Source organism: Myotis brandtii, unplaced genomic scaffold (assembly GCF_000412655.1).
Source record: "Myotis brandtii unplaced genomic scaffold, ASM41265v1 scaffold727, whole genome shotgun sequence".
NCBI lineage: Eukaryota > Metazoa > Chordata > Mammalia > Chiroptera > Vespertilionidae > Myotis > Myotis brandtii.
The window spans coordinates 1164451-1190506 of record NW_005370872.1 but is presented as its reverse complement, the minus strand read 5'-3'; positions in this window follow the sequence as shown (position 1 = coordinate 1190506).

The window sequence follows — 26056 nt, the reverse complement described above, 5'->3', positions numbered from 1 at the left end:
TCTTGGCATGGGCCAGTTCACTGTTGGACACATAGAGACAACATCACAATCCTTGTTTTGCTCTTGCAACCCTGGGAGAAGCTGCAGCAGCCAGCCTCAAGGCTCCGCACTTAATATTGACTCCCACACACATGGACTGTGTGTTTGCCCCAGGTCGATCTTAGTGTTGGCAGTGTGGTGTACCATCTCACATTTCTGCTTTGTGTGGTAGGGCTTTCTATTTCTCTGGGTCCTATGGTGTTTGCGCTAGTTGTCCTAAGAGATGCTTGAATGTGGGAGCTGGGGACAGAGGCTTGAGTCATGAGATGTAGAACCAGCCCTCCCAGCTCCAGAATCCCACACCAGGTGACCAGCAAGCTCAGCTCTTCAAGCTGAGCACCAAGCACTCGGCAGTTTACAGTAGTACCAAGGTATCATCATACACATGCAGCCCAGCCTGCACCTTTTCCCACCACAGCCATGTTGCTGCCCCTTGCAGTCCCGTTGGCATCCCAATGACAATGATAATTTTGACCTTTGGATCACAACATATGATCTATCCTGGATAACGTTCCATGTGTGCTTTGGATGAATGTGTCTTCTGCGGCTACTGGACAGAATGTTCTGTAAAAGTCTGTTAAGTCCATCTGCTCTATCATGTATTTTTACAGAGAGGGATAGAGAGTTAGAAACATCGATGGGAGAGAAACATCGATCAGCTGCCTCCTGCACACCTCCTATTGGGGATGTGCCCGCAACCAAGGTACATGCCCTTGACCGGAATTGAACCTGGGACCTTCTAGTCTGTAGGCTGACACTCTATCCACTGAGCCAAACCAGCTAGGACATCTATCATGTATTTTAATTCCTATGTTTCCTTATTGATTTTTGTCTGGATGACCCATCTATTGTTGAAACTGGACTATTGAATCCCCTACTATTATTGCATTGTTGTCAATTTCTCCTTTCGAGTATGCTAATACTTGCTTTATATATTTAGGTGCTCCTATGTCAGGTGCACAAATATTTACAAATGTTATATCCTCTTGTTGGATTGACCTTTTAATAATTTTATAATGACTTCCTTTGTCTGTATTACAGTCTTCAGCTTGAAGTTTATTTTGTCTGATATAAGGGTAGCTACCCCTGCTTTTAGTTTCTATTTATATGGAATATCTTTTTCTAAACCTTTATTTTCAGCCTGTATGTATCTTTTATTTCATTCTAAGCATATTTTTTTCCCATTATTGAGGACATATAGCTTTCTTAAAATATTTATCTGCTAAATCTAAAATCTGAGTCATCTCGATTTTGGTCTTCCTTTACCATTTTCCTCTTGACAATGAGTTCTATTTTCCTAGATCTTCTTATGTCAGGTAATTTTGGATTGCATCCTGGACAGTATTGCTATTAAGGAGACTCTGGCTTGCTATTATTTGCTGATGAGCTGATTTTCAGGTTTATATGTTTGTTTGTTTATTTGTTTGTTTTAGCAGATATCTAACTTGGTTGGACTTCAACTGCAAATTCATTCCTGGAAGCTAGCTCTAATCTCAGATAAAAACTTTTAAGGTAAGATTTTTGGAGCCTACTTCAACCATGCATGGTACATAAATCATCCTGAGATGGGGGCAGACATGAATCAAATATTCCTTCTCTGGCTCTTTTTTATTTGGAAATATATCTCCCTCTCCAGTGCCTATGTTTTTCCCAGTCTGAATTTGCTGGTTTCTCTAGCCAGAAAGACTGTAATTTTTCTCTAGCCAGAAAGACTGTAATTTTTTCCACCAGTGCCCCTAGCAACTGCACCTTCCCCAAACTAAAACTAAACAAATAAACAAACACCAACAAATCAGAGAGAACTCACTATACAACTCTTGCTTCCAATCATGGACTCCATAAAATCTGCCTGCTTCTGTTCTCTCTCCAGCAACCATCCTTTGTATTTTTTTCAGAGTTTGTAGCTGTTGTCTGCAGAAGATTTTGTCTAGCTGAGTTTTCATAGTCATCACTGAAAGTAGAAATAACAAATTATACTTTTAAATACTATTTTTGTTGCATTATTGTTGTTTTCTTAAATCTCCTTTAGAATGCCAATTACACGTTATTTCTTCTTTGCCTTTCTTTCATTTCAACCACTTTCTTTCTAATCCTTTTGATTGTTTTCTTAAATCTAATTTTTATTATTGTCTCTGTTTTCCTGTTTTTCTTAAATGCCCCTTATACTGTTTTTAATTACATTTATTCTTTCTCAAGAAACTTGTAATTTAATCTTCATTTCTGATATTACATTATCTTTTTAAGTTTTCTGAGTTTAATAGACTTTAATTTATTAGAAAAATGTTCATCATTGGAACTGTTTGGGTTTTAATTTTCCCCAAATCTTAAAAGTAGAAAGATCAATAGATAAATAGACTGGCTGTTTTTGTCTCTCTGCATTCTGTACAAGGGGCGGGTGGTTGAATGGGTTATGAGATTTCAGGTTCAAAAGCATATCTTTAGTCAGTGTAGCAAAGAATTGTTTCTTTACTAATTTGGGAGAAAGGGGGTAGGTGGGAGAAAAGAGAAGCTCTGTGTACCTTTTTATTTTTAGTTTTTAATCTTGAAGGTTACTAAATTTTCTCCTTTTGCTTATTTTTCTCTTTTCTGCTCAGTTTCCAAAAGTCACCCATTCATTCCATCTAACCCTCTTTTTCCCTTGAAACATTACTTTCCCAAGTCTGACTCCACAGATCCCAAAGCACTTTAAACCTTTCCTATAGGCTGTGCTCTGAAACAAAAATGCAAGTACGTTTGTATTTGTGTGGATTTCCTTTTAGGTAATTTTTTTACCATCAATTTTAGGCATGCCATAAATTCCTATATACTCTCTTTAGTGCAATTTTTCTAGAACCATCTTTGTATTATTCAAATAATGTGGCAAGGACAGTGGGTAATACCTTGGTTTGGTAGGATTTTGTGTTTATTTTTCTACTAAAAAGTAGTTTAAAGTTTTCTAATTATGTTGAAAGTATGGGTTTTCTATAGTAGTTTTGTTTGTTTCTTTCTTTGAGAAGTTAGGAGTGGAGGTTCTATGTGCCCACTACTGCCTTCCACTACACAGAACTTTATATTTACTATATTGCTAAGAAATGAGAGCCTTTATTACAGTACTTCATCTGTATATCAGAAAATAAGTATGAGAACTCTTATTGTAACTGAATATTTGTGTATCAATATTTAACAACTAGGAAAATAACTTTAGGATGAGCACAGAGGTGGACCTGCTTATAAAGCAGATTCTTGTCAAATTTCCATACATCACTTGATCCTTTAACCTCCAAATATAACTGAAGTTTTAAGGTTTCCTCTAAGACTGTGATAACCCCAACCTCTAAGTGTTCTCTTGTTCAATGGCTGCAAGTGTCTTTAAGGAAGACTGAATGCAGATTTCTATGCACAAGCACATGACGATTGTGGGAGGTTCTTCTATATGGGTTCCTAGGCACCCACTTTACTAAAGCTTTGGAACTGACTTATACCTGGGAGTTGGAAAAGGAGCTATGACTATCAAGGAAATCTCAGATTGTTTTGCTTGTCTTTTTGTTTAAGTTAAACAAATCAAATAGCTGCTTAGTGAGTTATCCCCAATGTCAATCCCTGGGACTCTATGATCAGAATGTCATAATCAAAGCTCACTCTGAGGCATTTAGTACCTTTCCCACTATGCTTCTAGTGATTAGATGGCTGTTATTGTGTCTGACATCCTATATCAGTGATGGCGAACCTTTTGAGCTTGGCGTGTCAGCATTTTGAAAAACCCTAACTTAACTTTGGTGCTGTGTCACATATAGAAATTTTTTGATATTTGCAACCATAGTAAAACAAAGATTTATATTTTTGATATTTATTTTCTATATTTAAATGCCATTTAACAAAGAAAAATCAACCAAAAAAATGAGTTCGCGTGTCACCTCTGATACGCATGTCATAGGTTCGCCGTCACTGTCCTTTTATAGCATTGAAAACAGCTCATTTCAATGTCATCGTATTCCACCAGCATCATCAGCTTACAGAGAGTATAGTAGTCCCTCCTTTCCACAGTTTCAGTTACCTTTGGTCAACCTCAGTGTGAAAACATTAAATGGAAAGTTCCAGAAATAAACACTTCATAAGTTTTAAATTGTGCCCCATTCTGAAAGCGTGATGAAATCTCACAGTGCCCCACTCCATCCAGCCATAGGTGTGAAGCATCCCTTTGCCCAGTGTCTCCACTCTGTGCACTCTACCCACCCATTAGTCACTGAGTAGTTTTCTCAGTTATCAGATCAACTATCAAGGGATCGCAGTGCTTGCCTTCAAGTAACCTTTGTTTTACTTAACAATGGCCCCAAAGCGCAAGAGTAGCGATGCTGGCAATTTGGGTATGTTAAAGGGAAGTCATAATGTGCTCCCTTTACATAAGAAGGTATGTATGTATAGAAAAAAGCAACAGTATATGTAGGGCTCAATGCTATCAGCAGTTTTATGCATCCACAGAGGGTCTTGGAATGTATCCCCCATGTATAAGTTTGGAACTATTGTACCACTAAGATATTATTGAAATGCTAGCGCTCCCCTCACAAATGACATTTTAGGGCCTTGGGAAGGGCAACTGTTCTCTGCCTTCCTATAGACTATACATATAGTGAGTGGTGAATGGATGGCACAAGTAAATTCACTCCATCATGTCTCCCTTATTATACAGAAGAATTTACAGCATCTCAAGTTACATTCAAAACTTCTTCAACTGCTCCAGCATATTGACTCCAGAATCTCTTCTGCCTTCCAGATTTTAAAACAAACTAGTCTGATCTATATTTATATTTTTCCTATTTGTTCTAACATCTTTGGAATCCATTTTCACACTTACTGCTCACATTTTTTTTTCTGATACAAATTAACAAAGAACTGTAATTTTCTCTGTGTGTGAGTCTTCTTTAGACCTATAGGAAAAATACAATCTGACTCTACCTAAAGTTCTATACAAAACAAGAGGTGAGAGGGGAATGGGGAAAATTGACATCTTTTTGCAAATAGGCAAGAGAGACATGAGGTCTTTAAGCCAAGGTGGAACGGTCTCTTTAGACAAGAAAAATGAGCTTGTTTAGGTGGCAAGGCAGGCATAGCTGACTTGTGAAGCTTGGGGAGCAGCTCCGGTTCTTACAAATATTATCATGTGAATCACCATTCCAATTCTCAAAAGCCCATTTCTCTCAATCAGTGTTCTAAAAGAGTTGAAAACACCAGATATTTAACCAATGTTGTAATTTGACAAAGCATGTAATCCTCTCTATTTTTTACTTTTAGCTCACGACCTCAGCACGGCAAGTATAAAATGTATAAATCATATTGTTTTAGCAGTCATATAAGGGTTTTTTGGCTTTTAGTTTGTGCCTTGAGATAAAAATATAATGAGTGGAGCCTATTATTCTTTTTTAAATAATCCAGTGCTATTAGCTGTGAACACCCCCCCCCCATATTTTTTGAATAATGTATGTCCTTTATTCTATAGTAGTACTCACTTCGTGCCCTTCAATGGGGATTCCATTCTAAGTCAAACAGACAACAATTTAACAAACCGTGTTGCAACTATATCTCATAGGTCACCAGGTTCCTATCTATATATATATATAAAAGGCTAATATGCAAAGTGTCTCCTCAGGAGTTTGACCGGAAGACTGGGAGTTCAATCACTCACTATAATGTGTGCTGACCACGAGCGGGTGGTGCAGAATGAAGGAAGGCCCTGGCCGGCAGCCAGAAGGCCCCGATCAGCCCTGATCACTGGCCAGGCTTAGGGACCCTACCCATGCACTAATTTCATGCACCAGGCCTCTAGTCTTTTAATATGCAGCAAGACACCAGGTTTCCATTGCCTTCAGCTCTGTGCAGGCCGGATAACAATCTAAGGTTTCCCTATAAAGAAACACAATTCACTCCCTTAATAGTCTCTGTATTATATATCAAGGTACTTGGTTACAAAAATAGAAATAAACATTAATTTAAGCAGAAAAGACTTTAGTTGAAAAAATATAGAGAAATGTATATATGCTCAATTTCTTTACTGTCCTAAATTCTTCACCCTTCCCTATATACATAGCCTTAGGTTTTGCAGAATCCACTTCCTGTGACTTTGCAGTTCCTTCCACAAAAGGCAGTGTATATTTTCCTGCTCCTTTGATGTTGGGCTTACCCATGTGACTTGCTTTGGCCAATGACATGTTAGCAAATGCTTGCAATATGCTTGCTCAGCAGGGCCTGCTGTTGTACATTCTTGCCTTTTACCATCAGATGGAAATGCCTCTAATAGCTGCTTATTCGTGGGAGATGAGGAGAATGTGGCACAGACTTGGGGCTTAGATCCATGCCTCATTTAAGTCCAGCCTAAAAGAGCCAATCCCCTATCAACCTGCATTCATAGGAATTTGAAACAAATATTTATGTTAAATACCATTTTCAGGTTTTTTTGGGGGGTGGGGAATTGTCATGAAGAATTATTGTGGATATAACTGTTAGACATATAATAGAATCATTAGAATGACTAGAAAATCAAGCTTGGGAATATAGACAAGAGCCAAAAGAAGATGGAAATGGACAAGACTCCACCTCAGAAATAGTCTATTTATGATGCTACTATTGATGCCATTACCACTGGAGACTGGCTACTGTCCCACCATATTCCATAATCCCCAGGCACACACAAAGTGCACTATACTGTCATTCCTATCATAGCCCCAGAAAATAATATTTAGTGATCTCTGTTCTCATTCACCACTTCACTCATCCATATTCAAAGCCCAGGCTGGAGCATCTAATCAGGCAACCAAGGTCATGTCTCCACTTTAATGCCTAGAAGTTGGGAGAAAAAATATCTGCCTCCCTAAAGCTTGTATCAATTTTGTGATTCCTGCCAAATGTAAAAGGTATTTAAATTCTGGGTAGCCAAAACATGACAAATGTTCATGACATGTCTTCTTGCCTGGAGGGAAATGCAAATGCAATGGAACCCACAGTCCTATTTTCAGTCCAGGCCGTATCTAAATACAACAGCAGCAATAATAGCTGAGGTGCATTAACTATGTGTCAAGCACTATGTTAAAAGCATGATATATACTTTTATTATGGATAATATATCCCTCTATAGAAATGAGAAAAATTAGGTTTAAGAAGGTTAAGTAACCTCCTCAGATTCACATAGCTCATAAATGTGGTAGAGCCGAGAGACCAACCAGGCTGGTCAGATTACAGAACCCTGACTCTTAACCACTGTGGTGCACTGTTTCTCAAGTATTAAAGAATCATTTCCAGGAAACAATGAGCTCTCCACGCTTTTAAGATTAAGAGAGTTGTGATTTCATCTGCATCATCAATATCCTACCCTAAGTCTTAATTCATAGCTAATAGTTTTTAATTGCCTTCATGCTGTATTTTAAGCCAAGTTTTTCTTGTTCTGTTCAGAGAAGAAATGGTAAATAATTGTTTTCCCAAAAATAACTGAAAAGCTATTATTAAGCTTTCTATATGCTTCTCTTATCTAGATTTGTCTTGAAATGGAGTATGCTATGTCTTCTATATTTTATTTCCTTTAATTATTTGGAAACTTTTGATTTTTAATATGTTTGTAGAGTAATAAATCTTAATTTTACCTAAGCCTTGACTACCCATGGAAGTTTCTTGAAGTTGGTACTGTATGTGTGTGTTTGTGTGTGTGACACCCTATTGTTGCCGTTGCTGTTGTCAATAGCCTCAGAGAAGCCTGACCATTAGTTAAAATTGTCTTCACTATTGATACCTTGACAATATACAGAGAAAAATGAGTCATAATAGAGAGGAGGGTGGATTTGTAGACCAGAGCCACATGGCTGAAATGCTCATGTGTCCATTAACTAGCTGTGTGTCATTGGTAATACATTCAAATTATTTGAGCATTTACTCCATTGTTTACATAATAGGATAAAAAAAAAGAAAGAATGCTGCATATAGCTCAGAGTTTAATGCAAGTGGGTCCTCAATGATAGCAACTATCATTGGTATTATTGTTGCTTTGCTATTATTATGGTTGTTGCTATTGTAATGATGATGAAAATAGCTGTGGGTATTCTGGACATGCTCATTGGAGCCCACTTCTTAAATTTTCTTTTCCTGAACAATGAGTAACAATAATATTGATAATAAAAATATATGACCACTTTTTCAAGCAGTTAAGATTCTGCTGAAGAATAATAGTCATATTCCTGAATTTTTAAACTCATTGTCCTATGACATTATTCTTAGAGAAACTTTATGAATTGGATATTAATGTGAGCATTATTTGAGTTATCTATGCTGCAGTTCTTATGTTATCCCCAAATAACTGAGTAGGTTAAAACAACTAGCAACCTACCTGTGATCTAGTAAAAGTCAGGTCCAGGATTAGAACAATTCACATCATATCTCCTTACTTGCCTCACCTCCCTAATGTTTTCTGCTCTTAAAGTGGCAGCTCCATTTTGAAGGATTCCTTGTAATGTAACCATTGAAATATGGCCTATATGAGGGAGAAGTGAGTTCACAATGCTTGGGCAAGAATATTTGAAAAGAAACCAGTGAGGAAACATTTACATATGTTGGCCAGAACTATTTTCACGTGTATTCTTTTCATTTTCTTCAACACCTGAAGCATGAAAAATATGGTGGCTACAGGACCTGAAGTCAATGTGTTTTCAACAACTCTATAAATTATCTTTCAGACAACCCATCACATTAAATAATGGAATTACTAAGTAAATAAGGAGCCAGATGACTCAAAATGTGTTATACTTGAGGGAACATCATATCATATCATGGAAATATAGAAAATCAACTTTATGGAAGGTTGGGATTTCTCCTTTTTAAGTTATTACCTTACGCTTCGACTGCCAAGTCTCAAAGAGGCAAGAAACAAATGATGTCAGTTTGAACTGAGGAATGGTTTTCCTTTGAATTTTATGACCCCTTCATCAGCTGCACAGCAGGAAGTGACATAATTTGTATTCATGGAGACAGACAGGATATCACGTATACCGGATGCCATGTTGTAGGCAGGGGAAAAAATAACCATGGCCTCATTATAACTCATAAAAGTTACTAGGTGATTTGCTCCCTTTTAGAAGTAAGTAGAATATAGAGCTTTAATTCTATAAAAAGCAAAGTGTATTAGGTACCATAGTTAAGTAATGTCACTATATAATACTAAAGTATTTTGACAGGATTGAGATGGGAACAAAATGAAAATTGTATTATTGAATGATAAACTAATTAGCTGGAGAACTTCAGAAAGGGTCTAGGTGATTTATACTGAAGACCAAAAATAACCAAAGGGAGATTTAGAAATAAAATATTTTTTTGCCTAGATAACATTTTTACTTTTATTATATATTACTATACATATTCTTCTATTTTTATATAAAGTTACATACAGTAGAGAAGATGCTCTCAGACTCTATTTGTTTTCTGGTGTAATATGAGAAACAGGGCTGAATTGTGCACCAAACAAAATAAAGTTATTTTCCTCTAACACACATTCCAGTAGGCATCTGGAAAACATTTGAGGGTCACGCTCCATGATCCTCAGATGAAAGAATTGATATGAATGAGAAATGATGGTATTCCTCCAAGGAATGAAAAGATTTGAAAATTATTTTTTATCTTTTTTTCCTAGATGCATTTTTCAGTCCTTATTGAAGGCCAAGTCAATGGTCTCCGGACTCAACAGAGCATACACATGTGAGCTGGGCTTGGACTTCTGCAATCAGTCAAATAGTCACACTTAACCAGATACTTCAAAAGAGTGTTCTTGATGCTCCCCTTACTCATGACATTTTACTCCCAGTGTTTTGGTACCAGCTTTCCAGGATGCAGTTTTGGTACTTCCATTACCAACTGGAATTGCAAGACCAGATGTCAATGACCTAACAGCCCATCCTACTATGGCAAGACCTATCACTCAAGTGTTCCATTGCATATGGAGCAAAAGGACAGTGGGGTGTGTGGGAATGTACATGCCTTCCAATCATGGGACTATTTTTGCACACTCACTAAAAGAAGGTTCTCAACTCGCAGTTGTTCATGGATAAAATTACATTAATTTGGATGGCAAAAATTGTCCCTTTATTTTTTTCCTAACTTCTGTTTGAAATTCAATTTTATTTTCACCTTACAATATTGTTCTGGAAATTTCAGAAAATAAAGTGTTGTCTTCTATTCCATTTTATTTCCAGTCTCTTTTATATTATTTCTTTTCTCTTCATTTTTAACTATATAATTTTAGCCAAACTGAAGGAATTCAGCCAATTATGCATTCAATTCTCTTTTGCATTTTCTAAAATAATTGAAATTCCAAAGATTCCATTTAAAAGGGCTTTCAGCATGAAGGCTCCTTTTTATTAACTCAAACTAGAACATTATACTATGGAATGTTTTTTGACTAAAATATATCTAAATATTGATCAATGCCTAGTTATAGATTGAATGCACTGGAATGTATTGTTGATGATTGTGTCACCAATGTGATGACACATGACTAAGTCGTTTGGTGGAAAAGGAGTACTGAGCACAGAATCACATAATAATTGACTAACTACATTGTACAAGAACCTGTAGAGAAAACCCTGGTCATGCATTGTAGAGGAGCATATTTTAAAAGTTATTGCACAAAATATACTGAATCTACTAAATATTGTTTCGAGAAGAGGCAGGTAGGATTCATCAGGCTCCCAAAGGAGCCCATAGAATAAAAGATTAAGAATTCCTGTTCTAGCCCTTGCTGGTTTGGCTCACTGGATAGTGCGTTGGCCTGGGGACTGAAGGGTCCCAGGTTCGATTCCGGTCAAGGGCATGTACCTCGGTTGCAGGCACATCCCCAGTAGGGGGTGTGCAGGAGGCAGCTGATCGATGCTTCTCTCTCATCGATGTTTCTAACTATCTATCCCTCTCCCTTCCTCTCTGTAAAAAATCAATTAAAAAATATATATATATAGAATTCCTGTTCTAAATCACAGTGCTTTGTCCTATGCTTTTCTTTGGGGAGATAATGGAGGAGGGGCTGGTGAGGGCAAGGATAGACGTGGAGCAAAGCCAGCATCACAGGGATGTGAACAGTGCTGTAGCACATGACCCCATGCTCAAAAGAGGGCCTTGTGCTTGGAATTTATGTTCTGCAGTGACCATCTTGAAATTCTTAATAATTTTATCTCTGAATTTTGCTTTTGTAAATGAAGCCCATTGGGAGAAAGGAACATGCACCAACTCTTGGAATCCTAGCTCATTCTGGGTTCATTTTTTAAATTTATTTTCTTTCCTTTATTTATTTATTTATCTTTTTATTTTAAAATGTATTGGGGTGACATTGATTAATAATACTATATATTTCAAATGTACAATTTTATACAATTCTATACAATTCTAACAGCTTCTGTATATTATACTGTGTGCTCACTACCCAAAGTCCAGTATCCTTTTGTCACCATATATTTGACCCCCTTTATCTTATTCATCTTCTCTCTACCCCTTACTCCTCTGATAACCACCACACAGCTGCTTGTGTCTATGAGTTTGTTTGTTCATTTGTTGCTTTGTTTTACATTCTACATATGAGTGAAATCATATGGTTCTTCTCATTTTTTGTCTGATTTATTTCACTTAGCAGGATACTCTCAAGATCTATCTATATTGTCACAAATGACAGTATTTCATCTTTTCTATGGTGATAGTATTTCATCTTCTTTATCCCATCATTCATGGAAGAACACTTAGGTTGTCTCCATGTCTTGGCTACTTTGAATAATGAATGCTACAATAAACACAGAGGTACATATACCTTTACAAATAATTGCTTTCAATTTTGGGGGGTAGATACCCAGAAGTGGGCTAGCTAGGTCATATTTTAGCTCTATTGTTAATTTTTTTAGGAACCTCCATACTGTTTTCCATAGTGACTGTACCAGTTTACATTCCCACCAACAGTGATTGAGGGGTCTATTTTGTCCACATCCTCTCCAACACTTGCCATTTCTTGTCTCATTGATAATAGACACCTTTACAAGGTGTCTTTATTTTTTATTTAAATTTATCTTTATTGTTGAAAGTATTACAGATGTCCCCTTTTATCCCCATTGACCACTTCTAGCCCACACCCATCCCCCACTCCAGGGCTTCACCACACTATTGTCTATATCCATGGGTTATGCATATAGGCATATAAATTCTTTGGTTAATTTTTTCCCACCCACTCACCCCTGCCTTCCCTCTGATATTCCGGTCTGTTCCATGCTTCTGTATCTCTGGATCTATTTTGTTCATCAGTTTATTTTGTTCCTTAGATTCCACATATGAGTGAGATCATGTGATACTTGTCTTTCTCTGACTGGCTTATTTCACTTAGCATAATACTCTCCAGTTCCCTCCATGCTATCTCAAAGTGTAAGAGATCCTTCTTTTTTACTGCTGCATAGTATTTTCCACTCAGTAAGAGATCCTTCTTTTTTTACTGCTGCATAGTATTTTCCACTTTCTTTGCCTTCCTACCTCCATGAGACAGGTTCATATCCATCCATTAGCCCAACCCTGTCCAGCTTTTCGAGCAATGGATATCACATTTTAAAATATTTTATTGTAGAATAATTTTATATTTGAAATATAAAACTGTGAAGATGGTACTGAGAGGTCTCATATGCCTGACATCTAGTTAATGAGTGGTGGAGTTGGCATTTAGGTGAGACAAATAATAGTGTATCATGTGTATGAGGTCCTAAGAGTCATAGTCATGTAAACTGATGAAACCATCATTTCTTCCTGGCCATGGCCTTGAAAGGATATGCTGTAGGCCATCTAGTTCTCATTGAAGTTTCTATAAGCCAGCTTCCTTCTCCAGCCAATAGCACTCTCTTTCTTTACGCCTGCCTTTAGGGTTTGGTTTGGTTTTGTTTTGTTTTCCATAGCCACCTTTCCATGGCAACACAGAATTCCAAATATGCAGTGGCAAGGTTCCTAAAAAAAGGTGAAGGTTGAATTGCCTAATCTCACTTTTTTCAGAAGTGAATTTCTGAAGGGATACTGACATGCAGAAGTCATCAGTATCCCTTCAGAGAAGGAATGTGGCAGGTCACTTCAACGCTGGGGCAAAGAATGCTCCAGGTCTGAGACCTTACAGAGAAAAGATCCAGCAGTTGCTGTCAACATCTAACCGTCCCAATCAAATCATTTTTTTTCCAGCAGAAAATTCTCCTTTGCCAGCTCTCCCAAGTGCTGACACTATTATTTATTGTATTACCTATAGCAATAGTGTTGGTCATCAGTCTCAAATGGTGCCTAATTGACATCTGCTCCAATTAAAAAAAATCAAATCAGGCCATGCCTTCAGCAGTTCCCGGGATCTGTCTCTCGCTTCAACAGTGTTTGGATGGAACAGATCCAGGGACACCCCTTCTTCCAGCCTCCAACCTCTTTTCCAGTCACCACCTTCAGAACCACCTCAGCTATCCTCAGCCTCTGAGACCAGCCAACACTGTTTTTTGACCTTAGCTCCTTATTGCAGAACAACCATGAACTCCCAAATTCGTCAGAATTATTCACCAAGGTGGAGGCTGCTGTCAACCACCTAGTCAACCCGCATCTGTGGGCTTCCCACACTTACCTCTCTGGGCTTCTATTTCTCCAGTGACGATGTGGCTCTGGAAGGCAAGGGCCGCTTCTTCCAGGAGTTGGCTGAAGAAAAGCATGAGGGTTCCAAGTGTCTCTTAAAGAGGTAAAACCATCACGGTGGCCACATTCTCTTCCAGGATATGCAGATGTCTTCCCAAGATGAGTGGAGTGACACTCAGGATGCCATGGAAGCTACCATGTGTTGGAGAAGAACCTGAACCAGGCTTCTTTGGATCTGCATGCCCTGGGTTCTGCCTGCGCAGACCTTCAGCCCAGTGATTTCCGGGAGAACCACTTCCTAGATGAGCAGGTGAAACTCAACAAGAAAATGGGCAACACCTGATTCACCTCTGCAGGCTGGCCCGCCCCCAGACTGGGCTGGGTGACTATATCTTTGAAAAGCTCACCCTTACGCATGACTAGAAGCCTTTGGAGCCCAGAGACCTTTGAGATGCCCCTCTGCATCCCCTGGTGTCCAGCTTCTGCCTGAGCCTCTCCCTGAAACCAATAGGCAGCCTTTTAGCCACCCTGGAGCCCTCTCCCATGCATTGGACCAAATGGAAACAATAAAGCTTTTTGCAGAAAAAAAAGTCAAATCCAGAGTCACCATAGTTGACAACCTCTCCTGAGCTCCTACCATTTATCAGAAGTAAGAAGCATGAACACATCTGTCCACAGAATCCTCCAGCCCTGGTCTGTCCCCCTCAGACCTGCAGCCTCCCCCATACAAGTGTCACTGCCACATGAAGAGAATAGTGATTAACAATATGATTGAAGCTCAGCTTGGCACCCAATCTGCCTCCAGCATAGAATAGTCATTAATCATGTTCTAGCTCTAGATTTGTTGGAAGGGAAGTAAAAAGCAACTCTAAGCATATTAGCGGAAAGTATTTGGCTATGTTAACTAGCCATTTTTCACCTGTTTCTATGGTTAAGTAAGGCTGCCTTCTCGCATCATCAGAAAAATAGTCAAGAGAGCTCATGATGTGAATTTGAGCATTTCTTCTTGGGGGTTAGCTTTGAAGTTTTTCTAGCATTTCATTATTCTCCAGAGCTCTGAAATATCTCGTGTTTCTTGAAGCTGCACTGAATCTGGAATCAATTACTTTTTTTTGCTTTGGTGGAAAATCACTTAATAGCAGGTAGTATCCAAAATTAAAACCATGTTTGCTAAGTCTGAGACACCAGAGAAAAAGCGAAGGTGTATCATCAAGTGAAACTATTTCCATTAAATACCCTTCTCAAGATCATCCAATTTTTCTTTTCCCTTTTAAATGTTTCCAAAGCATTTCTTTATTTCTTTCCCATCCTACATACCTGTCTTTCTGGGGGGAGACATGGCTGAGGTCAGATGAATAATGTAATTTCTGGGAAAGAAAAGGAGACGTACAACATGGAACTCACACTTGGTAACCTTGGAGCAAGTAGTAGGAGAAGTTCCCAAAATGACTTCTTTGGGAGAATATGCTTGCTTTGCTTTTCTGTTTCCATAGGATACATGTGACCGGACCTAGAGGACAGTGACATAAACTGAAATCACCTTAGGTTATACCTTATCCTTAGCTGGTGGGAGAATAAGGCCAAACCACAAACATCATTTAACAATAATAAAATTATTTATATTGCTCTTATTTTTTATTATTTTTTTTTTGCTTTGGTGGAAAATCATTTAATAGCAGATAGTATTCAAAATTAAATGTGGTTTCTGTCTTTTCAGCAGCTCAAAACACATATTCAGAACGTGAAAATAAGGTAATGCCATGAACTGTTTAATACAGAATCTGCTAATATGAAAACATGTGGATTAAAGATTTGTCTCAAATTTTCTTCTTGAGAATGTCCCAAAAGTGGTAAGAAAATGAGAGAATGAGTATTAAGGGGAAATTTAAAACCCGTCACTGATGAAACTAGATAAAATTGTCAGCTAAGTAAATATAAAGAGACGTGCTACCCGATTCACGGAGCTCAAGGCCTGAGAGGCATGGCTGGGCAGGGACCCTCATGACAGGAGAGCCAGAAGAGCTCCATTCCTAAAAGCAAGTGGCAAATCCAGACTCTCCTCTTGGGCACAGCCGACAGGGTCACACAGGTGGGCAGCAAGAGCTTCTCTGAACCCTTGTAGTACACAGTTTGAGAAGCAATGAAAGTGGGTATGAATGAAGAATCACCTGGTAAATCAAATAAGCCCTAGGCCAAAGGTTCTCAACCTTTGAGTCGCGACCCCTTTGGCGGTTGAATGACCCTTTCACAGGGGTCGCCTAAGACCATCCTGCATATCAGATATTTACATTACGATTCATAACAGTAGCAACATTACAGTTATGAAGTAGCAATGAAAACAATTTTATGGTTGGGTCACAACATGAGGAACTGTATTTAAAGGGCCAGGAGGTTGATAACCACTGCTAGGCCATCTGCCAAGGAAGCTGGGGGAAAATCCCTGCAGCATCTCACCTCAGTTAGGTGGGAAGCAGCAGCGTCTAGGAACTCACATACATAACCTTGAATTACAAGGACAATTCCCACTAGTTAATGGCATGGTCTTTGCTCCTTCCTTATTCAAATTTATGAAATAGCTGTTCAAGGTAACAGTTTCAGTCCAAGCCTGAGTAACAATAATATGATTATTCATATTATGAATCTCATGGTAACCTAAGGCTCATGCTATATTCCAGGCAACATGCTAGGCATGATGCATATGGTTAATTCTCACAACAACCCAAAGTTGGGTGCCTCTCTTATCCCCTCTTGAGAAATGAGGAAACTAGAGCACAGAGAGGTTAAATAACCAAGTGGCGTTAAGGAAGTTGCCCAGGGTTATATAACTAGACAGTCTGGCCCCAGAGTGTATGCTTTCATCAACAGATCTCCGATGTCTTGGTCTCAGGACCTCCTCATACCTTAAAAATTATTGAGAATCCCAAATAGCTTCTGTCCTTGAGAGCTATATCTATTAATTTTACCATGTCAGAAATAAAAACCAAGGGATCTTAAAATTATTAATTTATTTAAAATTAATAAAAATAGACCTATGAAATTTTAACATCAATAAAAAGTTTTGATGAAATATTACTATATTATTGAAACCAAACCAATACTTAGTGAGAAGAGTAGCATTGTTTTACATTTTTCAAATATCTTGTTGTCTGTCTTAATAGGAAAAAAATTGGATTCTAATATCTGCTTTGACCTATGTTGAGATCTGCTATTTTTGTTGAAGTATATAAAGAAAAGCTGGCCTTACACAATATGTAAATGGAAAAAGAGCAATATTTTAATATAAGCCATTTCAATAACTGTGGAAATTCTTTTTAACCAGAAAAGTTTGATAAATTGTGGTTTCTTTTTTAAAAAAAATATATTTTATTGATTTCAGAGAGTAAGGGAGAGGGAGAGATAGAAACATCAATAATGAGAGAGAATCATTGATTGGCTGCCTCCTGCACGCCCCACACTGGTGATCGAGCCCGCAACCTTGGCATGTGCTCTTGACCGGCCAACACTTTATTCACTGAGCCAAACCACCTAGGGCAGGTTGTAGTTTCTTAAAGGATAGTTGCAGTGTGGAATATAAAATCATAGCAATGACTTTTTCTTACTCTCTTACATTAAAATCCATTGTTTTATCATGTACTTTGAATAAATCCTTTACCTATATAATGTCATGTATTGGTCATCTGGTTCACTGAATAATGTGAATATTTTAAATGTTGACACATTTTATTGTACAATATTGAAAAATATTTTAAACATCACTACTGAACTTATCAGAAGAGTTGCTAAGTTTTGAGGAAGATTTCAAGCTCAGAATGCTGAATAATTGTCTTCCAAAATTCTAACTTTTGCTTGAAAGTTTGAATCTTTTTATTGGCAACAAACATTATCACTTGTCTTCTTTGATGTGACAGGTTCATTTTCAAGAAAAAATTCACCAAATGTTCAAATCTCAAAAACCTTAGTTTCTCTGTCAGTTATTCTTTTATGCAAAGATGATGTTCCATGAACAAGGAGCTTTTCTTTGGACAACCATCACACTTTCATATCCCAGTGGGATGGTTGTTAGAGATGGAGCATTTAGAAGATAATTAGGTTTAGATGAGGTCATAAGGATGGGTCCTCATGATGAGATTAGTGCCCTTATAAGTTATACTGGAGGATAATTTCTCTCTCTCTTTTTCTCTCTGCCTTCAACCTTCTGTGTACAGAGGGAAGGTGGCCCTCTGCAAGCCAGGAAAACAGTCCTCACTAGAACATGACATGCAAGTTTTTTGGTGTCAGTTTCCCCATATGGAAAATGGGAATAAATAATTAATAGTGTTTCAAATAAGGTCACAGTTAGTTACTATATAAAACATAGGACTGTATCTCACATATTGTCAGTGCTGTACAGTGCTGCTTACTATTAATGTTGAACTTTCATATCATACTTTGTAGTACAGGGCTTAGGCTGAGAAGTAGTACCCAAAGAAACACAATTGGGGAAGAGCAGAGGGTTGGTGAAAAATAAGTAGTGATCTTCAATTATCTATCCATTATCTAGCATGGCTCATCATTCCACATGTGGGAAATCAAAGCCCGAGATCCCAAAAGGTTAAGTGGTTTGCCCGGGCCAACCCTCTTCTAAGTGACAAGGCAGATGAGTGAATGGCTCCAGTCATACAAAGAGCAGACTTGCTGTCATGAGAAGCCAGAGTCTAGACTGATGGAAAGAATGCTGGATCCAGACCTGACCCTGTCACTGGTCCAGGAATTGTGGGCAAGTCACTGGATCTCGCTAGGTCTCCATCTGGGGAAAAAGCGCTAAACCATTTTTCTAAGGCCTTTCCTCGTTCTCAAAACTTATAATTCTAGGCATTACTGCTCTCTTTGGGCACATGCCTATAACTAAACTGAAAACATTTGCAATGTGGTAGAAACAGAGCTTCATAAAGTCAGAACAGAAGATTTAATGTTTCCTACATCCAGGCGTTGACCCTCCTCTGTACTCTTGCCCAATCATTCTCAGGAAGAAATCTCTTTGAAGTCTTTCTGGCTCTGTTGATTAAGAAATCAGTTGTTCTAATCCCCCAGACTTTGATCCCCACACAACCCAGATAGTTTCAAACAGATGAAATCTCTGTTCCACAGTCACAGACCACGCTTGAACGCAGCCAACAAAGCCACTGCAGCTTAGTGAAACTAGCGGTGAACCTCAGGAAAGTGGTCCAAGTCCACAGCCGTCACTACTGTAAAGCCAAGTCATTAATTCATCCTGAAAGTATTCATGGGATCCATCTAAAAGGCAGGCATGTGGTAGGTACTTAGGAAATTTACAATCTAACAGAGGATCAATAGTCATTGTTTGCAGAGTCCGCCAATAAAAGCACAATTACAGCTATGATAAGTGCTAGGTAGAAAATACTCATGCAAAGTACAGGGTGGGACTTTTGACCATTCCTTTAATGGTTGAAGACGTATTATCTATGGCATAGGGATTGGGTTTAAGACTGAGAGACTGAGGACAGGAAGTTGGCATTGCTCCAAGCAGAGAGGACAGCGTGGCCAGAGGCCATTGATGTGAGCATGTGAGGAACCAGAAGATGAGCAGGACACTGAAGCACTGAGAACAGCAGGAATGCAATCAGCTCATCTGGGTTTACTTCAGGATAGCTCGAAGAGACTGTTTTCTCAGTTATATTAAGACTCAAGTCTCCCTTGATCCCGCTTCCTGCATTTCATTCAGCAAGTGGAAACAGCAACATGGTCTTGGTTCAGACTCTCTGCATAGAGCAGTTGCCAGAAAATTTAACCAAAGGCAATCCATAGCTGTTCTCTCCAAATGCTCTTCCATTTCCTACTAAAAAACTATGTTGATGATGCAGTTCCCATCATCATTAACCAAGGACAACACAATCATACTGAAATGCTTTTTCACAAATTGTTTTTCCCCCAGATGGTATGTTTTCCAGTAGAAATGGCTTTGTATATTACCTGATGTTAGTGAATATCTCATACCATATTGTGTCTTCTGGGAAGAATTTTCACCAAGGAAACCAACAGTGTGTTTGTACTTGCTTTCAGAAATTAAAGAGCAGCAGAAGTAATTCTTAAATTTACATGTTCATTAACAAACATGAGAAAAATCTGTGAAGGAACAATTATTCCCTAATTAAATCAACATGAGAAGGCCATTCTTAAAACAATATATTGAGATTACTATTTTCCTTCTTCTCAATTATAAACACATTTCCTTAGATGACAAAATGAAGTTATAGAAGGGAATGTCACCAAATAAAGCCAGAGATGTGATATCTCCCCCTGGAATAACAACCTGGTTGTAAATATTAATATCCTTTTTAAAAGTTGGGAAACCAAAGATACATTACTAAAAAGGATATGATAGTAAAGAACTGGAGGGCATTCTCAGGCTGATATGTACAAAAATGCTGAGGGCAGATAGATATAACAGGTCCTGAAAATAGTAGGGTTTTAAAAACATTAGAACAATCAAAGGACTTGTCTGCAGGCATATAAGCATAACCAATGGACACAGACAGTAGGGGGTAAGGGAATATGCTAGGGGGTGGGAGCTGCCACAGAGAGGTCAATGGGGAGGGGTGGGGGAAGGAGACATATATAATACTTTCAACAATAAAGAATTCAAATTTTAAAAATAAGCAGCAACTATCCTTTAAGAAACTTTACTACATTTACTACGTTGTCCCATGCACCAAAAGGTTGGAGGTTTGATTCCTAGTCTTGTGGGCCTGATCCCCAGTAGGGGGTGTGCAGGAGGCAGACAATTGTTGTTTCTCTCTCTCTCTCTTTCTCTGTCTCTCTCTTTCCCTCCTCCTTCCTCTCTCTCTAAAAATCTAAAAATAAATAAAAATAAAAAAATAACCCACACACAGAAAAAACCGTTAGCACTACCCAAACTATTAAGGCTCATTAATTTTTCAGAGAAAAAGAGAGTTTCCCCAGTCCTCTGATGGTAGCCCATAATGGAGAAAAAGACAATTTATAAAAAAAGGAAACTTGAATCATAATATAACAAAGTCTGACCTTTAAAAGAAAATATTGAATAATCAGCCTGGAAAATAATTTTTAGTAATAAATTTTCCCAGCTGCACAGAAGTTCTTTGGTTGTTGGCCAGTCGAATACTAGTATGGGCTTTTCCTAACAGAGTGGCATTGAAGATGCTATTTAAATGCTGCAGAAAGATGTGCCTCCACAGTGAGGCAGAGGAATCCAATTCTTCAGCACAGCACAGAGAACACACAAGACAAAGTGAGACACAACCACAGGACCTGGCGCTGTAAACACAGCAATGTACCACAATTCCTGCTTTATTGGCAAATCCCAACTTCTGGCCTTCAAAGACTTCTTCTGTTTGTGATGTGGGGATTTTAGATGGATCACACTGAGATGCCTGGAAAACACCAATTCCCAATGAAAAGAACAAGGGGCTCCATAAGAAGACTTGTGGGTAATGGCTCAGACCAGAGTTGGCCCAGCCTGGGAAACTTGGACTTAGGACTTGGCCAATGTTGTCACACACAGAATGGGCCCTGCTGCCTGCTTTGAACTTCCTTATTTCTTTAGTTCTCAAACTGCCTGTCTCACAATCTCATTTCCCTCACCGAAACCAGTGATTACCAGACACCAACACAATAAAAGGAAACAATTACAATGAAGAAATGAAAGATGAGAAAGGGCGAATTCAGGGGAATTTTATCTCTTTGCAATGCATGTGTATTTAGGAACCATGTTAATTTTATTTCACAAGGAAATTGGAGAAATTTAAATGAAAATATACCTCAAAGAACTGTCTGCCCTGTCCTTGATAACCACAGCCCTGGCTGGCCAAGAAAAGCCAAGCCCAAACAAGGAGGGCTTCCCACAGGGGCAAGCAGAAAATGTGTTGAATTTGGAATTGAATCATTTGAAGTGATGCCCTAATTTGCCCCTCTGAGCCAAGAGCCCTGAAGTGTGACTCAATATTACTACCCATCCTATCATTATGGGTCGAAATGTATCCCTCTCAAATTCATATGTTGAGGTTCTAATCCCCAGAATGGGACCTTATTTGGAAGGAGGGCCATTGTAGATGTAATTAGTTAAGATAAGGTCCTAATCCAATATGACTGATATTGAGAAGGCTAAAAAGGGCTAATGCAAATGTAATCCTGATATTTGGGGGGCTAGCAATTGGAATTCATGCCAGAAAGCTCAGTGTGCATTCTTGATGACCTATAATAAGGTCATTGCCTCCCTCCCAGAAACTGGTCTTGCAAGGTGTGTCAGGCCATAAACTGTGAACAATGCATTGCCCTGGGGCGGGGGGGGGAGGGGAGGTCATCATTACTGGCCCCTGGACAGATAATCGACACCTGGGGGCCTTCCTGTAAGCCCATGAAAGGGGGTGGAACCATTATCTGCAAGACAAGGTTATAAAAAGCGAAGCCTCTGTGTGTTACTTCACTCTGATTTGGAAATTATTCCCGGAGTCCACTAGTGTTAATAAATGGGTTCCTCCCTTTCTCTAGGAAACGTGCTTGGTATTTCTTTGCTCTTCTGTAACAATATCATTATAAAAGGGGGAATTTTGGATACAGATAGACACAAACACACACACAAGAGAAGGCCTTGTGAAATGGAGACAGACAGCAAGGTGATGGAATCGTAGCCAAGAAACACCAAAGATTGACAGCAAACCACAGGGAAGTAGGAAGAGGCTTCAAACAGATTTCCCTCACAGTTTCAGAAGGACCCAACCCTGCCAACACCTTGATCTCAGCCTTCTAGCTTCCAGAACTATGCGGTCTCAGTTGTTTAAACCACCCAGTCTGTGGTGCTTTGTTACAGCAGCCCTAGCAAACTGATACACTTGCATACCAATGGAGTTAATGTTCTCTGTTTTGCTCATTACACAAGCATTTACAAGTCCCTCTGATGTGTCAGCCACTAGATTGGTTCCATGGATGCGGATAGAATCAGGCCATGCTTGTCATCTCATGGACTGTGTCATCTCCTACAATAGTCAGATGTGGCTATTGAGCACTTGACGTGCTATAGAGACTGAAATAGATACTAGATATCCAAGACTATACAAGAATGTACAACATCTCATTAATGCATATATTGATGTGTTGAAATGATATTTTAGGTCTTTGGGTTAAATAAAGTATATCATTAACAATCATTTCTTCTGTTTCTTTTTAATTTTTTAGTTTGGATACTAGAAAATTTGAAGATACACAGGTGGCTGGTGGTATAGCTCTGCAAGGCAGCATTGTTCTCAAAGCTCTCAGACCAGGGGTGGTCGACTTAGAAGCAAGTGTAAAGGCAGTAATGGAGGTGCCTCCACAAGTCTGCAGGATCCTGGAGGCAGGAGCTGAATCAGCCAAGAGGGGAGCATTACTTGGCATAGGAGCAGGGCAGACAAGGCCCCGGGGCAATCCTGCAGGTTCCTGGGAAGAAATGGAGACAGTGAAAATTCAATAATGGCGGCTTTAACTGAACTTGTGCAAGGTGCCAGCCCTGGACCAAGTGCTTTCCATTCACTCACTTGTTTAATTCTCACTGTGGCTCTATGAGTCAACACCTTTTCTTCTCATTTTACAGATGAGGAAACTGAGGCCTGACATGGTAAGTTCTTTGCCCAGGACAATGCAGAATAAGGGTTTAAACCTAAGCCTGGAATAGTCAGTGAGAGCCAGCTTGCAAAGAAGCATGTATATCATACTAACATATAAAATTAAAGGAGAGCAGGAAGGGGAGGGGGAGGACAATAATTAGTTTTTCTTGCACACAATAAGGAAGCCATGCAAAGACTTTAAGCAAGAGTCTGACATAATTGAGTGAGCAAAGAGTTCACTCCAGTCCAGAGTCACTTTTTATGGAAATTTGGGATCAATCAAAACCAAAGCTCAGATATGAACCATAGTGGTTCTGATTTCAGTTTTTAACAGAAAACAAAATCTAATAATAAACTTCATTTGGTTCATGTGGATGATATTATGGGTGTAAAGATACTTTAATTGGGGGTGTAGGATAGAATTAGACCTTTAATTCAGTCTTTTGCCAAATATCTTATTGCCTTTCTCCACTTTAATTGCAACAGCTTTTCATAGAATTTAGTACTGCACTGTTAGAAATTAGTACAGTAAAACCTCATTAATTTAGATAAAGCTAATTAGGAGCTTGTGGTTTTAGCCTTGAAAAGCTCAAGTTTTATGAGTATTTAAATAAGCAAATAAATAGGATGAATGATGTTATTGGAAGTGTTTGCCTACTAGGGAAAACACTTCTGCATATTAAAATAACAATTTACTATACATACTATAATTTCAGTATAAGTGGAAGCTGGTACAATTGAAATTGGGGCTTTGATATGCTGGTTTCAAGACATTCTTTATTTATTTTAAAGTGGTTCTTTGATAAGCAACAGATGGTTAATGCAATTCTTGGAGTCAGAGCCCTTGAGAGTAATAAATTTATTTTAAAAATACATATCATTTACATACATCTTTCCCTTTAGTTAGTATAAATGTTTGGTCTTATTCATCAAACACCCCTGCAAATAATTTAAGTGGCTAACTCTTCCTGTTTCTCATAGAAACATAGCTATTAAAGTAATTAAAATTATTTTTCTGATCATCCAGCTTTACTAAGTTTCCATTTGCTACTGTTTTTTTTTTCTTAATTATCAAGACACTAAGTTATTGTGTCCCACCTTAAGAAGCTCTGTGACTCTTCCAGATTATATAATGGATCAATTATGGCCACTTATATTTAGTGGTCTCCTTTGTATTTAAAGTTCTACATTGTATATAATTTTTCAGTAAGCTTAGGTTTTTATATAGTTTTGTTCTGGTGATTGTTATCAGCTGACACCTCTTCAGAAAAAGTACCCAAAGTTCTTGCATTGAATAATGCATCACATAAAATTACTCCAAAAGCCAAATCTTGGCAACTATAAAGACAATTTCTTGAAGATCTATATGAATATGACAATTATTGGGATCTTCGCCTTAACTCCAGTTCAGCCTAGGGTTTATCTAGGAAAAGAAAAGAAAGCACATTTTTTTAAATGTAAGCTATGAAGAATTAAATTGTCACCATGCCCATCTGACTGAAAAATAACAAATAAGAGCAATTTAGGGTAATCGGCAGTATTCAACAATCTTGTTAAATTTTGCATCATGAGTCAAAACACATGATCTTAGATTCAGAACAGATATGCTCTTCTTCCCTGCTAAAAGAAAAGAAAAAAAGTCTGCCCTAGCTGGTGTGGCTCAATTGGTTGGCCATCATCCCATGCACTGAAAGGTTGCCGATTCAGTTCCTGGTCAGAGCACATGCCTTGGTTTCAAGCTCAATTCCCAGTGGGGGACCTGTGGAGGCAGTCGCTCTCACATTGATGTTTCTCTTTCCCTCTCCCTTCCACTCTCTCTCTAAAAAAAATCAATAACAATTAAATTAAAATCAGAGAAAGTCTGCAATGGTGTCATGCAAATGATTAAATAAAGTAGGAAAGTGGGGAGAGGAAGAGAAAAGGAACAGTGAAAAACAAAAGCAGAAGAGAGGACAAAAATGTTTTCTAAGGTACACATTTTGGGAAAAGACAGTTAAATTCATATGCTTCATAGAGTCAGAAAATAAAAATGCCCTCCCCCATCACTCTGTCTTCTCTTTCCGTGACAAAAACAAACAAACAAACACATGATAAGAATTCTGTAATCCTCTAAATGCAGGTGTCTTAAAGCACATTATCTGTCTACTTCCTTGGGATAACATGTGTTCTGTTGCCATCATGTAGCTGACATTGAGCATTATTCTTCTATCCATAAGCAGCCACCAACTCGTTCTGGAATTAGGTGAGTGATGATGTTTTTCTCCAGTAAAAAGCCATTTGCTCACCTTTAAAGAAAGTGGGCAGGAAAATCTTCCTGGGTTCCAGGATTCTGGGCTACAACGTGCAAATCAAAGGCTAACATAGTGATTTTTAGTTCTGTCTGTCTGTCCCTCCATCCATCCAGCTAGTAGAAACTTATTGAGTTTTCCCTACATGCCTGGTCCTGCCTTAGGGGCTGGGCATAAAACATGAAAGAAGGGGCAAAATCCGCATCTTCAACACTCCAGAGGCTTAAACAAGTATTTACATAATTATACAAATAAATATGTAATTAAAAACTGCAATGATTGACAGGAAGGGAAATTACAGGATGCTATAGAACCCTGTAATGAAAGGATTTGATTCTGAGTTTTCACATGTCCTGAAAAAAAAAAGAAAAAGAAAACATGCATCCTGGTTTTAGGGGTGGAGAGAATATTTCGTCTGTTAATCTCAGACAATAAAATACAATAAATAAAATAAAGTGCAAAATCTCATGTGATATTAATTGTGCTGAAATC